General features: G+C 41.5%; 1 protein-coding gene across 27 annotated transcripts in view; it reads right to left on the bottom strand.

Annotated features, from left to right (window-relative positions):
- BAZ2B (bromodomain adjacent to zinc finger domain 2B) overlaps nucleotides 1-15,247 on the bottom strand; it is a 297,222-nt gene that overhangs the window by 193,316 nt on the left and 88,659 nt on the right. For all 27 annotated transcript variants that reach the window (XR_013536707.1, XR_013536710.1, XR_013536708.1 and 24 more), the window contains exon 2: nucleotides 9,724-9,766. The gene's annotated coding sequence lies outside the window, so the exon portion shown is untranslated. The remainder of the gene's footprint in view (nucleotides 1-9,723; nucleotides 9,767-15,247) is intronic.

Here is a 15,247-nt window from a genome sequence, read left to right as displayed (position 1 = left end):
ACCTTCACTTCCAAGAATATGATCCCAACGGAACTTGCTTCTATATAGTGTCAAAGTACCTTAGCTACTAAATGCTAGTTCTCTCATGCATGTTTGCTACGGTAATGGAACAGTGGGTTCAAGGTTTGTACTCACATATGGCCTGGATATAAGTGAAATCTTTCTTTAGAAAAGCTTAGGAATAACGTTTCCAGTTTATGCAACTGTTTACAAAGCAAAAAATGAAAAAAATCTTAAGAATTGAAACACAATGTTTTTATTTCAAAACTAAGCAGAAATAACATTCCAATTGCAACCTATTCAAATCAGGTTTTTTAACTGGCTTTCCTTATATTAAATTATATATTTAACTTATCTCAACTTAAATTAAGAAGACAAACTTTGCTATAATCAGCAATTGCTTTGGAATGTTTTGGCACTTCATAAGCAATAGCAACTAACAGGAGGTCTCATAGTTTTATTCAAACATAGAACTGCTATTTAACTGATAAAACCAGCTGGTATTGGTAAAAAAAAGAATACTACAGAAAATTGAGTTTACATCTGAATCCTTCCAATTGCCATCTGTACAGTAAGGCTTAATAAACTACTTATTCCTCCTAACAGATGCTAATCATCAGCTAACAATGCTCAATCAAAATCTGTTCTTTAACCCCTTTAGAAAAATGGACATTTACAGGCAAACTTATATATACCTACTCAGAAAAAAAAAAGAATTTAATGGCACTTGCACTCAAATAAGTATACAGTGGTGCCTCGCATAGCGAAGGTTAATCCGGAACGGATTAACCTTCGCTATGCGAAAACATCGCTAAACGGGACTAAAAAAGCCATAGAAACGCATTGAACTTTGTTCAATGCGTTCCTATGGCTTGAAAACTCACCGTTAAGCGATGTTTCTTCCATAGCGCCGCCATTTTCGCGCCCTCGGTAAGCGAGCGCAGGGCGCGAAAATGCGGCGCGGACCTTCCGGCGGCCATTTTGGAACCGCCAATCAGCTGTTCTCCCCCGCTTCGTTTTGCGAAGATCACTAAGCGAATCGCTTAGCGATCATCGCAAAGCGAAAAATCGCCATAGGGGCCATCGCTGAGCGAACGCTCCAGCGATGGCCCGGACCCCCTCGCTATGCGAATTCATCACATAGCGAAGCACTCGCTAAGCGAGGCACCACTGTATCTGGTATTGCTTCCTAAACCTAGTTACCTAGCATAGCAATATACCGTTTCCCCGAAAATAAGACCTAACCTGAAAATAAGCCCTAGTATGATTTTTCAGGATGCTTGTAATGTAAGCCCTACCCCCAAAATAAGCCCTAGTTAAATGAAACCCCACCCTCCACCATTGTGCAGGAATCAGAAGATGACATGACTGTATTTGAATAACTGTAGATTGTTGTACATGAAAAAAATAAAACATCCCTTGAAAATAAGCCCTAATGTGTTTTCTGGAGCAAAAATTAATATAAGACCCTGTCTTATTTTCCGGGAAACACAGTATGTGAAATTAATAATCCCTCTTGAGAAAGTAAAATCTCATTTCTTTCTATTTTTACTTCAAAATAGTTTTCGTAGACATCAGAAATGTAGCATGTCTCACTATAAATAATCACTTACCTGCTGTCATTTTTAATAGACACTTACGCTACAGTGCTAAACAGATCGATACCGACATTTATATATTCCCTAGTATGTACTGCCACATATTTGCTTTAATACCTTGTTTTATAATCTTTCTGTTTTTATCCATATAGAAAAATTGAAATAATATTCCACCCATTTCTGATGTTCAGATGCATGTACTGTTGCTTATAGAGTCAAAATGGCACTACCCACAAACAAGACATGATGATAATGATAAATGAGGAGGAGGGGGGAGAGGGGGAGACATCGTTATGTTCAAGCTAGGGGAAAGTACGACAAGGTATGTAGAAGTACAAAAAGATGGGAAATCTCCTAAACAGTCAAAGACTAACGTACTGAGAAATCATAAAATGCTTACTGAGCAAAACAAACAGAAAACCAAACCCAAGACAAGATGGAATGGAGTACTGTATCATGGAGAAAGCCACAGGAGGCTGAACTTGGAACAAAAGCAGGCAGTAACATTTTGTTGCAGGTCCCGTTAGTTCAATCCAATAGCTAAACTATAATAACACAACTGAAAACCATTTCATTCAAAGTGTGGTACAGAAAGAGAGCTCTATGGATGCTATGAGCAGCCAGAGAGACAAATACTGTAAGTGGATTCTAGACCACATCAAGTCTCAGATCTTTATAGATGCAAAAATGACTGAGCTGAGGCTTCTTATGGGCACATCATGAGAAGACAAGACTCACAGGAAAAGACAATAATGCTGGAAGAAGTTGAAATAAACAAGAAAAGAGAAAGACCAAGTATGAGAAGGAAGCCATGGTTCTGACTTTGCAAGGCAAGAGCAGAATGACTAATGACTGGACCTTTTGCAGGTTAGTCGTTCACAGGGTAGCAATAAGCAACTGGACAGCAAGCACATAACACCAAATAATAACATAAATAAGCAGAAACTATCCGACAAACATTTATTTATATTGTTATTTATTGTCTATTGCTATATAGCAGGTTTGATTTATTACTTGATGAAAGATTTGATTTAATTATTTATAAGTTTGTAGTCTAATTTAAAAAAAAAAAACACTTTTCCCACAAAAAAATCTTTCTCCCTCATAGATGTCAAAGGTGACACAGAAGAAAAAGTATGTCAGCTGAAACCCTGACAGTATTCTGGCATTTTCCACAAAACATGATTGGGGGGGGGGGGGCGGAGTAACATAGGAGTTATATTTCACTTCAATATTTTGATGTGAGGAAAGAGGAAGAGCAAAGGGTTTAATATTTACAGTACATGAATATATTATGCAAAAAATGGTTCCATTCTCCATTGCCAATTTTTTCCCTTCAAGCTCATCTGTATTCCTTAGTCACACAATGCAGATTTTACTTAATCTTTACTGCTGATTTGTCAGCAAACGAGTCTCTGAATTACAAACACCAAGAAACTCTATATTCATTTGCTTTACTTCCGTCTGAATATTTGTGTCTTTATAACTTCATGTATGTTTTGCAAAACTACTTTTTTTGAAAAAAATAATCTTGAGATGTGTAATTACTCCTTGCCTTCTTTTTTAAACAGTTTTCCTTATTGTGAACAATTAAAATAGTATGTAGAGATCTCATTCTTTTAGGTTTCTCAGTTATAATTATCGTTATTATATAGCACCAAAGGTTTAATTAAATCTGCAGGTGCTGCACACATACAAAGAGGTGAATTTTCAGTTTTCTTTATGAATAGTCTATACAAAAAAAATAGCAGTGTTTCCACAATATTTCAATATATTAAAGCAAAATGTGTGGTTTCAAGCTGGGTCTGAGAACACACGATAACCAAAATAGCATGAATCATCACCCTTAAGTGATAGAAGAGATGCCATAATATGGGGTATTTATATGAGTAGACTCCCTATCGACTAATGAGAAAAATTCAAAGAGGTCTTGCATCAGTCAACGTTGTTTTGAAATAATTAACACAGAAGACTGAAAAATCTTTTAGTAACCACACCCAGTTTTCAAAGTATCAAAGGTGGGCGTATGAGAGGACGGGAAGGAGGAAAAAAAGGTAGGAAATTTGTACTTAAGGATTTGCCTTTTCAACCTTGCAAGGTGGTAAACGCTATAGGTAAAGGTAAAGGTTCCCCTTGACATTTAGTTCAGCCGTGTCCGACTCTAGGGCACAGTGCTCATCCCCGTTTCCAAGCCATAGAGCCAGCATTTGTCTGAAGACAGTTTCCATGGTCACATGGCCAGCGCGACTAGAACACTGTGTCTATAACAACATCATGCAAGTTTTTAATATCTCTTGTTTTTAAGTATAATATGGACATAAAAATAAATAAAAATCTAACTAGTAGCAAGTTACATAGATAAACAATGCATAACTGTGGGTATACATCTTCATGCCACTATCCATTTGTTCTTGCATTTAGAAGGCAGAATCCAGTTACTCCATTCAGGATATGCAAAGTTCTGTTGCTTGTATCATTGTGCTTTCCACAAGAAGGTATTTAGGATAAGCCCAGTTGGAATCATTGGGAGTGTTCTCTGGTTTGCACAACGGCAAACTGCAAATCATGGACATGCACAAGTAGATCATTTTGTTCCGTCCATGTTAACCAGGATACTGGCCAAAGCAGGAGAAGTATACTTCAGCTGTCCCCACCCACATCCAAAATGACAAAATTTGCATGTTTTAAGGGCATATGATGGACAAGTGAGATAATAGAAGAATAGCACAGAAGACAGATCAGTCATTCTATGTTCTATGAACTGCTAATACACAGAGACGGGGGAAATAAAACTACTACTAGCAATATTGGCTGGATTCTGCAAGTTCAAAAAATTTAAATTTTCAGGCTGTCAAGAATAAGTCTAGTTGCTTTTCTTTTGCACTTCAAAGTGCCTCTGCCATTCCTGAACCACACTATGGCTAGGTCTAGAACAACAGGTAAACCGAGAGGGCACTATCAGCATGTAATTCTCCCATCCCATATTGGTCCTGCTTAAGCTAAGTAACTGTTGTTAAGAAAAGAAAGCTGATGTTGAGTCAGGGCTGTTCTTGTTCAGACAAAAACTCTATGCAAACATCCATTAGGAAAGAGTTGTTTTAGGTTTCTGCTGCTGCCAATATTGGGATAGTGGAGCGCACACTTGCCCACCCTTCTATGCCACTGAGCATACCATTATATACTATGGTCAAAAGAATCTGGTTAGAAGTACAGTACTCAACACAGCAAGAAGCAAATATTGTGTTGGGACAGACATGTGTAGAGTGGGCACCAGAAAGAAATTGCTTCTGCTAGCAGTAATTCCCAAACTTGGGTCCCCAGATGTTCTTAGACTACATCTCCCAGAAGCCTTCACTACTAGCTGTGTTGGCTAGGATTTCTGGGAGTTGTAGTCCAGGAACATCTGGCGATCCAAGTTTGGGAACCATTGTGCTAGAGAAAGGAGAGAGAGAGGCAATTTTCACCTCTTGTAGCCTCTCTTTTTTAGAACAAAAGTTCTACAAGACAGAGGTGTTGTTCAGAGAAGTATGGGACACGGTTTAGGGGATTACAGGGAGAATCAGTAAAATCGCCTTCAAGTCTCCACTAGACTGGAGGCCCTGTGTAAACAATCCAATCCATATTACAGTGTCTCCCAGTCACAGTGAAACTGCAACTCTTCCATGCTAAAATAAGTACTGTATTCTATTCCCCATTTCATGTTGATTCATAGTTACAATCATCCTTGCCAACATGCCTGGTAATGCACTTCCTGTATCTGCCTCAAATCTACTCATAGTAGGTTAACTTGCCATCTTTCTCCTGTTTTGCTCTCACATCACGAGCATGCATTCATGATAAAATTGTTCTTTTGACCTTTAAAGCACTTGTTCCTTCCTATTTGATAGATATGCTCTCTCCATACAAACTTGGCTGTTCTCCGAAATCAGCAGATGCTAGTCTGTTTCCCATTCCTAAATATTTTTAAGGTTGCATGGAGAAGCTTTAAATAGCTACGCATTTGGATGTGGAACACGCTGTCAGTTATAAGCAGAACGCACTCCCAACTTGCAGGCCTTTTAAACCTAACCTTAAAAATGATTTCTTTTAGTCAGCATTTCTAAAATGATTGTTTTAGCAATTTTTTTCTGTGCTACAGGATCTAATTTTAACTTTACTGATTGTAAAGCACCCCTGGGATGCAGGCATGAAGGTCGCTACTGAAACACAAGATTGCAGAGTATCGTAAAATATTCAACTAGCACCGAATAAGGGAAGCTAAGTTTTACTCTGCGCAGTGTTACCTGACACACCGTTAAAACAAAGCAGCACAAACAAGAGTGCACCTTTATTTGTTGACTACATAACAGAAAACAAATTCATTTTCAACTGGAAATCCGGGGCTGGCCCAAGACATTATTCTGCCTGAGGCGAAGCAGTAAATATTGTAAATTTCCTCACTGAAGCTAACATGCACAGTACTAAACCCAATAAATTTATATTTTGGCAGAAAAACCCATGAGTGCCTCACCTCACTCCAATAGTTAACATTTAATAATATCAAATCAAATCTGTAACAATTTGCTGATCTTTCACAACATACCCCAATCTGCTGCTTGACGCAGCTGCTTCATTGTGTCATATGATATGCTTGATCCAACAGTATGGAACTGTTGTCAAAAAAAGTTTTTCAAATTCTTGCTGGGGGACATTTAAAAATGAAATAATTTCAAACTCTTTCTGGAAGCAACCAACTGTATCTGAGCATCCCCAGGTGTCATCAATTCATCCACGCCACAAGGCTGGACCCTAAGACAAACTTTATATTCTCCCAAATATGACTGGCAGTGACCCAAGCAACTGTGTAACTGAGGAGTTTGGACTTTTGCTTCTGCCAACTACACATCCCTATGTTACATAGCAAGCCTTTTCCAAAACTGAGACTTTCAAGAGTGTTTTATATGTCGTGGGAACAAGCAGCTCATAGGGTTGCCAACTTTTTCAAACAGTCCCACTTTTTTTCTTTAAAATTGGCTCAAGCTACCAATATTAGCAAATGTTAATGCTCATTTCCATGCTGGAAAAGAGCTTCACATGGTGACTTCTGTTTATCAAGCTAAATCACACAGACAGACCTAAGCGGAATGTACATTTCTTCCTGATCAGTTGGCAACTCTGGCTTGGTGAATTCTGCTTGTAAGATTAGTAATAAACAGCATCAGAGGAACAAGACTGAGTTGACTTGCTTTCCATTCCACAGCTAGCAACATACTTTTTTTAAAAAATAATAATAATAAGTTAAACAGCCCAATAAATCAAAAGGATGTATATGTTAATTTTGAATACTGGTATTGCATTTCAATGGCAAGATAGCTATGAGCAACCCAGGGCGGGATGAAAATGATGTCATGGAATGGAACACAGTTCAGACGGACCACAGAAGATGAATCGCAAGTGTGTTGTGCTATCCACAGTATATCTATGGTGAAGTGAAGTGCTGCTGGGCAGAACAAGGACATGGATGCTATCGATTAGAAATACCAGCTGATGAGAAATCACAGCAAGAGAGCAATGTTGTCCCCATGTTTTACTAATGGACTTCTTATTGGCATATGGTTAACTACTCTAGGAAACAAATGCTGGATTAGGCCTAATCAAGACTTGGATCTGATTGAGCAAAGACTTGCATTCTCTGGTTTAAAAGGCTGATTTTAGTTACAAAAACAAAGAGTTTATTAGATAAAAAAAATTAACATCTGAGTTTTTAATTAACATCTGAGTCAGGAGGTGAGGCTGAGGAGCTTGACACCAAGGGAGGCCCAGAAGGAAAAAACAAGAAATCGGGCCTTCTTGGTGGTAGCTCCTCGCCTCTGGAATAACCTTCCTCCAGAGATTTGTGCGGCCCCTTCGCTGGGCCTCTTTAAAAAACAAATGAAAACTTGGATGTTTGTGCAGGCCTTCCCTCCATCTAATGCTTGATTTTCCCCCTTTTTTCTTTTTTTTTAAATATTTTCTCTTTTTCCCTTCTTTTATCTTGATTAACTTCTTTATTGATGTTAATCGATATTGATGTTAATCGGGCCTTCTCAGCAGTGGCTCCTCACCTCTAGAACAAACTTCCTCCGGAGATTCGTGCGGCCCCTACGCTGGGTATCTTTAAAAGCCAAGTAAAAACATGGATGTTTATTCAGGCCTTCCCTCCAGTCAATACTTGATTCTCTCTTCTCATTTCTCTTTAATTTATTTTTACTCTATTTTCTTGGTTTCCACATTTTCATTTGTAGATTTATGTAACTATGTGTTTTTATTAATTGTTTGTATTATATTGGAAGCCGCTCTCTCTCTTCTCTACACACACACACACACACACAGAGAGAGAGAGAGAGAGAGAGAGAGAGAGAGAGAGAGAGAGAGAGAGAGAGAGAGAGAGAACTCACTATTATTCATGGTTTTTAGTATCCATGGGGGGAGAGGCCTTGGAACCAATCCCCTGCAGATATGGGGGTCCTACTGTATTTCATACCATGGGATCTCATCCAGTATTTCCTTAAGCTTATTGAAATCAGCTTGCTTTAAAACCAGTGCAAGTGCATTAAGAATTATAAAGCCAAGCCTATGATCATAACACTGCACAATGAAAGCAGGACAACAATATCAAGTACATGAATTTTTTCAAACATGACAAAAGCAAACAGATCCCAACATTCTTTTGCTTAACTAACAGTATTCATTCAGTTAAACATGACTCCCAGATACCCTGACAAATTTGTACTAATGACTGGAAACTGAATTTGGCATTCAGAAACTGCAGCGAATGCACTCAGCCTTAACAATGATCATGTCAACCAGCACCTAGGATACAATTTGACTTAGAAATTAAACTCCCATTTTCAGGTATAACAACAGCAAACGTAAAACAATGAAAGAGACTCTATTAGATGCCTTGCTGCTGCAGTTCAGCAAGACTGACTCATTTTCTCTGCCTGAAGTGGAGGACATGTTATTTCTCCTCTGCCATATCACATATAGAAGTTGACCAACATGGCAGCTGCATCTTGACCAGTGCTTAAGTGTAGACAATGTCCTCTACTGTGCCGTAAGCTAGCTTTTAAGGTACATAGAGCTCTGATTCCCAATATTACATTACTACTCCCCAACCCACTAGTACCTACTGCCTGAGGACATTGTAAAGGTCTATGGCCAGAAACACTAAAGTTTATATGTACTGCCTGAGGTGCTGCTTCATTCTGTCCAGCTACAGACCCAGCCCTGAATGCAGCACATTCTGAATGCAGGAACTCTTCTTCATGCTAAAATTGCCCTTCTGTAGGTTCTCCTATGCATGCAGATGTTGCAGTGGACCCAGGCATGCATGACGAAACACACAGCCAAAAGCTTCCACTACTGACAGTGTTGATCATTAGAGACAGCAGAGAGAGGCCATTTCCGGGTTCAGTGCACTCTCCATCTACAAATAATGCGCAAAGACACTGGCCAATTTCTCACAAAAGCTCAGCACACATTTACATGTAGTTTAACAATTTATGGAAAGTGTTATTTCTTCTCCCTTTCTTCTCCTGCACTCCATTCCTGCATCTCAAATTTATTTATTTATTTATTTATTTTATTTTATTTATATCCCACCTGTCTAGTCGATTAAGATCACTCCTATGCTGAAGCTTTTCTTCTTGGAAGGGAAAATACCACACAATTCCTTGCCTTTAGGTGTTTCTTACATCTGTTTGCATGTTAACATGAAGAACGTTCACATACTATGTATATGAATCATCAATTCACATACAGCCCAATGGGTGATACATACTAGCTTCCATCATGTGGTGTGCTTCGGGTGTTTTGGACTTCAGCTCTCCCCAGTCTCAGCTAACACACTCAATGGCAAGGGATGCTGGAAGCTAGCTATCTAAAATACCTGGAGGACGTCAGATTGGGGAAGTCTAATATACACAAGAGGAGGGAGAGGCATGTATGCATATGAATGAATTATGACTGAATTTAAAACATTTAGCCATGGATTTGAGCAGCCCTGATTTCCCTGTCTTTAACTCTCTCCAGATTGTTCCCCTTACTTTCTGTTCTCCTACAGAATTCACAGTTGTCTAATGTCTGTTATTAAGGGATTACTTACTGCTATCAATACGTTCAGTTCTGTGGCATCACTGTTCTGAGAGCTGAAACAGAAAAAAAAAAAAGTTAACATTCAGCTGAATTATTCACAAACGCTGAGCAATGTTCCGTTGTCATACACTTCAAATGCAACATTCACAAATGTTCATAAAAAGGAGAAAATACCTTGCCAGACAATGAATATGCAGAGGCTGGAACATTTGATCACATAAACTATTTAAATATTTTTAAAATATGGCTGTCATCGTGCACAGGACACAAAGTAACTCTGCATGATGCTGAAAAAAAATAACTATTCTTTTCACTGCTCTGCCGCTTATAGACCAGGCACATTGAAACAATTAATCAATTTAAGAAAGGGGCATTAAGAGTCACCTCTTTCTATCACACGGAGGGTGCAGAACTGTAGTGGGAAGCCGGCTGCAGGCACACAGGCCATAGGCACCACTAGCACAGCTTCAAAACTTGCCTTTTTGGAATGATTTCCAAAATCTCAGCTAGGATATTCTTGGAGCTGTCATTCAAAAAATTAAGTTTTTCATTAGGTTTCTTAATGGGTGGGTGGGTAGGAGGAGGGGTCTACATGTGCAGACCCCTGGTTGGTGGCAGCTTAGTGTAACTGTGTGACATATCCCACCGCTGCCACCAATCAATGTGACAAACCCAGACCTACTGGGATATGTCACACAGTTACACTAAGCTGCCACCAACCATTCCCTGTAAGAAGTCACACAGACCAGGGATGGATTTTTAAACAATAAAAAGAATAAGGTTTATTTTAAATACACACAGGGAAAAATAAACAATCAGGTGAATAGGATAAAGTAACGTGGCTTATTCTCACTCATACAAACATACAGTTTGGTTCACCCAGAACCCTTAACTTGAAGCACAGACCCTGAACCTATCAGTTCTGGCTAACCAACAGACACCTGAACCTATCAGGTTGGTACTCTGACACACAGTAGTACCCTGTCTGACACACAGACTACCACAACAGCTTCTTCTTCCCAGCTGCTGCTTCGTCACTTCCCAGTGTCTCTCAGCGTCTCTCCTCTCACCACACAGGCATCACATATTTATACAGTACAGCCCCTCCTCCTGATGTCCCGCCTTCCACTCCCCATAGGATGGAACTTTCCCTCCAAACCCATGATAGACAGGTAACATCAGTGCTGTTATGTAACACCTCCCCTCTTTATAAGTTGTTTTGTAGGGGGAAAGCTAACGTGCTTTTCACCAAAAAACAACCTGAATAAAATACACAAAAACAGTTATACATACCATATTATACTTTCTCATACTTACATTCTAAGTTAACCATAGCAATTATGCATTTAAACATTTTACCATATACAGTACATCAATTTACCTTTATTCATACAAACCAATTCAAAAAAAAACAGGTACATTTTACTTTCTGTCATCAATATATACACATATTCCATGTTCTTTCGCCGTCTTCATTCTTCAGGTCTTCTTGATAAGGCGTCAGCAACACAGTTCACTGACCCTCTGACCACCTTCACTTCAAAGTCATAGTCCTGTAGGTTTAAAGCCCACCTCATAAGTTTGCTATTGTGGGTTTTCATTGTCTTTAACCATTGCAATGGTGAATGGTCAGTACACAGAATAAAATGTCTTCCCCAGATGTAAGGCTTGGCCTTCTGGATCGCGTAGACTATGGCCAAACACTCCTTCTCCACGGTTGCCAAATGTCTCTCACCTTTTTGGAGTTTCCTACTCAGGTAGGACACCGGATGCTGGTCACCATTCTCATCCTCCTGGCACAGAACTGCTCCTACCCCGCTGTTAGACGCATCGGTGTAGATGATGAACTCCCGGTCGAAGTCTGGAGCACGCAGGACAGGATAGTTGATTAACGCCTCCTTCAACCTCTGGAACGCCGCCTCACAGTCGCTGGTCCACGGGATGCGGTCATCAGCCTTCTTCCTCGTCAGATCGGTCAGCGGAGCCGCAATCTCGCTAAACCTCGGGATGAACTTTCTGTAGTAGCCCACCAACCCCAGAAATGATTTGACTTTTTTCTTGGTGTTGGGTCTAGGCCAATCACGAACAGCTTCTATTTTGGCCTCCAGGGGTTTTATTACTCCTCCCCCTACCATGTGACCCAAGTATTTTATTTCTGGGCTACCCAGCTGACACTTGCTGGCCTTTACTGTTAGCCCTGCTGCACTTAACCTCTGCAGCACTAACTCCAGGTGTATCAGGTGATCTTCCCAGGTATTACTGAAGATTCCTATGTCGTCAATGTAGGCCACTGTAAAGTCACTGAGCCCTGCCAAGGTCTGGTCCATCAGCCTTTGGAATGTGGCTGGTGCATTTCTGAGACCAAAGCTCAGGACTCGAAACTCATAGAGACCAAAAGGGCTGCAAAAGGCAGTCTTTTCTTGATCCCTGGGATCAATTCTTAATTGCCAATATCCCTTTACCAGGTCCAATGATGAGATGAACCGACAACCCCCTATGGTTTCAATCAGGTTGTCTAGCCTGGGCATTGGGTAGGCATCAGGAGTGGTTACACGGTTTAATTTCCTGTAATCAACACAAAACCTAATGCTCCCATCAGGCTTGTCCACAAGGACTATCGGAGAGGACCAAGGACTAGAAGAGGGGACGATTATGTTCTCCCTAAGCATCTCGTCCAGCTCCTTCCGCACCTTGTCCCTATAGGGTCCCGTTACTCGGTATGGGGATACTGCCTGCGGGGGTGCATCCCCTGTGTGGATCCGATGCATCACTCCCTTCACTATCCCCGGCTTGTTGGAAAACACCTGTTGATATTTACTAAGCAGCATTTTTAGTTCTTGCTGCTGGTCTTGGGTGAGTGCAGGACTGATCTTTACCTCCTCTGGGTTGTATTTTACTTCCCCTCTACCCTCCCAGAAGGGTAATTCAGCTTCCTCACTCTCAGCTGCTTTTATCGCGAATAAAACCCTCTGTTCCCCTCTGTAGTAGGGTTTTAGGGCATTCACATGAACCACCCTCCTTGCTTGGTTCTCCTCCTGCTCTATTAGGTAGTTCAGGTCTGACATCTTGGAAATGACCCTATATGGTCCTGCCCATTTGAGCTGCAGTTTATTCTCTCTGCAGGGCCTAAGCCAAAGCACTTCCTCCCCTGGGTCAAAGTGCCTCTCTCTAGCTTTGTGGTCATACCAGGTTTTCTGTCTGACCTTCTGAGCTTGCAGGTTTTCTGCTGCCAGCTCTAGATTTCGCTTTAGGTCATTCATCAAGGTGTCTATGTATGTCACAACATCTTGTGGGTCATCCTGGGTGATCTGCTCCCAATTTTGTTTGATCAAATCAAGGGGCCCTTTCACCCCTAAGTGTGCAGCAAACATGTCAGAGTGACCCCTTTGTAAGATCATGGGGCGATACTTTTCAGGTACCACCAGCTGACTTCTGATCCCATCTCCCCCTTTTGAGATATTCCTCAGGGTTTCTCTATATAAAATCCCCTTTTTCTCCAGAAATCTCACTGGGGTTTCAGGTGTTAGCTGGGCGTCAGTCACCTGTTCAAAACACTTTTGGAGAGTGGCGTCTGCCTTTTGCTCCTGTCCAAATCTGCTGTCTGTGGTTAAGGTTTCCACCACAGCTTCTGAACTCCCCTCTGCTTCCGTCTCTGGCTCATCATTACCCCCCTGAACTGTCCCTGTGGTGGCTTGTGAGCGTGTAATCACTAGCACCCGTTTCACATGTTCAGCCAGGTCATTTCCCACGAGCACGGCTGCTGGCAGAGTCGATAAAATCGCTAGCCGCCAATCTCCCCTCCAGCCTTGAAAGTTGACAGGTACCTCTGCTACTGGCAGAGAGATTACCTGCCCCTCAATCCCTGCTACCTTCATGCTCTCATTTGGGATTATAAACTCCCTAGGAATAATATCTGGATGGCACAGGGTTACCTGGGAACAAGTGTCCCGCAGCCCCCTATACTGACGGTCAAGTATTCCTACGTCCACCCCTGCTGTCTCAAACAACTGAGAATCTGTTTTCACCAGCAAGCAGCGCTTTACCTCTATAAGAGGACCATTTTCCTCAGCCTGATCAGCAGAGGTAGCTGTTCCAGACTGAGTAGTCATGGCAACAGGCTCCCTCAGTGACACTGAGCCTTGCTCTTTCTGGACACAGAACACAGCTTTTGGCTTGGTCCCACTAGACTCCTGAGGCACCATTCCTTTTAGCTGCTTCAATTTCTCACACTCTGAGATTAGATGACCCTTTCCCTGACAGAAATAGCATTTTCTGGTGTATTTTGATTCTCTCTCATCTTGTTTTGGTTTTCCCTCCAAAATCTGAGGTCTTGGTTTCATGTCTGAGGGCTTCCCTTCACCATGGGCCCCTCCCCCTTGCTGGCTTTTCCCTGGCCCCTGAGAGTACTTGCTGTAGGTTTCTTTGGGTTTACCTACAGATTTCCCCTCACCCAAGGGCTTTCTTATTTGGGAAATAAAATCTGCGATCTCTGCGGCTGCTGCCACAGATTTCGGTTTCCTTTCCCTCACCTGGAATTTCAATTCCCCATGCAGGACTGAATAGAACTGTTCCAGTGCTATCAAGTCTTTCAGCTGCTCATAGGTCTCTGTTCCCTCCTGCGATAGCCATTTCTCAAGCAGCCTCACCAATTGGGCCCCCACTTGGGTAAAAGTCTGTTCTGGTTTTTTGGTGAGGGACCTGAATCTTTGTCTCAGCTGCTCTGCATTTATCCCATGTCTGGCAAAGACCAGTTTTTTAAACTCTGCAAAATCTTTCATCAGTTCCTCAGGCATCTCGGCATAAACCTCAGCCAGGCTACCACTGATTAAAGATCGCATGATGGTCATCTTCTCAGTTTCCCTCACTGAGAAGTCCACAAACGCTCTTTCCACTAAGGATTGATTGTCTGTCATGGGTTTGGAGGGAAAGTTCCATCCTATGGGGAGTGGAAGGCGGGACATCAGGAGGAGGGGCTGTACTGTATAAATATGTGAAGCGTGTGTGGAGAGTTTAGGAGACACTGAGAGACACTGGGTTGTGACGAAGCAGCAGCTGGGAAGAAGAAGCTGTTGTGGGAGTCTGTGTGTCAGACAGGGTACTACTGTGTGTCAGAGTACCAACCTGATAGGTTCAGGTGTCTGTTGGTTAGCCAGAACTGATAGGTTCAGGGTCTGTGCTTCAAGTTAAGGGTTCTGGGTGAACCAAACTGTATGTTTGTATGAGTGAGAATAAGCCACGTTACTTTATTTTATTCACCTGATTGTTTATTTTTCCCTGTGTGTATTTAAATAAACCTTATTCTTTTTATTGTTTAAAAATCCATCCCTGGTCTGTGTGACTTCTTAAAGGGAATGGTTGGTGGCAGCTTAGTAACTGTGTGACATATCCCAGTAGGTCTGGGTTTGTCACATTGATTGGTGTCCAGCGTGTGGGATACGACTGGTCCAGTTGTCCAGCGGTCCAGCAAAGCCTTGGCAAGTGTGCCCAGAGCAAGGGGGGTCTAGTCAGGGACAGTCTGAGGCGCGTAGGTAATC

This window comes from Pogona vitticeps, chromosome 1, assembly GCF_051106095.1.
Source record: "Pogona vitticeps strain Pit_001003342236 chromosome 1, PviZW2.1, whole genome shotgun sequence".
NCBI classification, from domain to species: Eukaryota; Metazoa; Chordata; class Lepidosauria; order Squamata; family Agamidae; genus Pogona; species Pogona vitticeps.
This window is presented reverse-complemented; position numbering and strand designations above follow the sequence as displayed.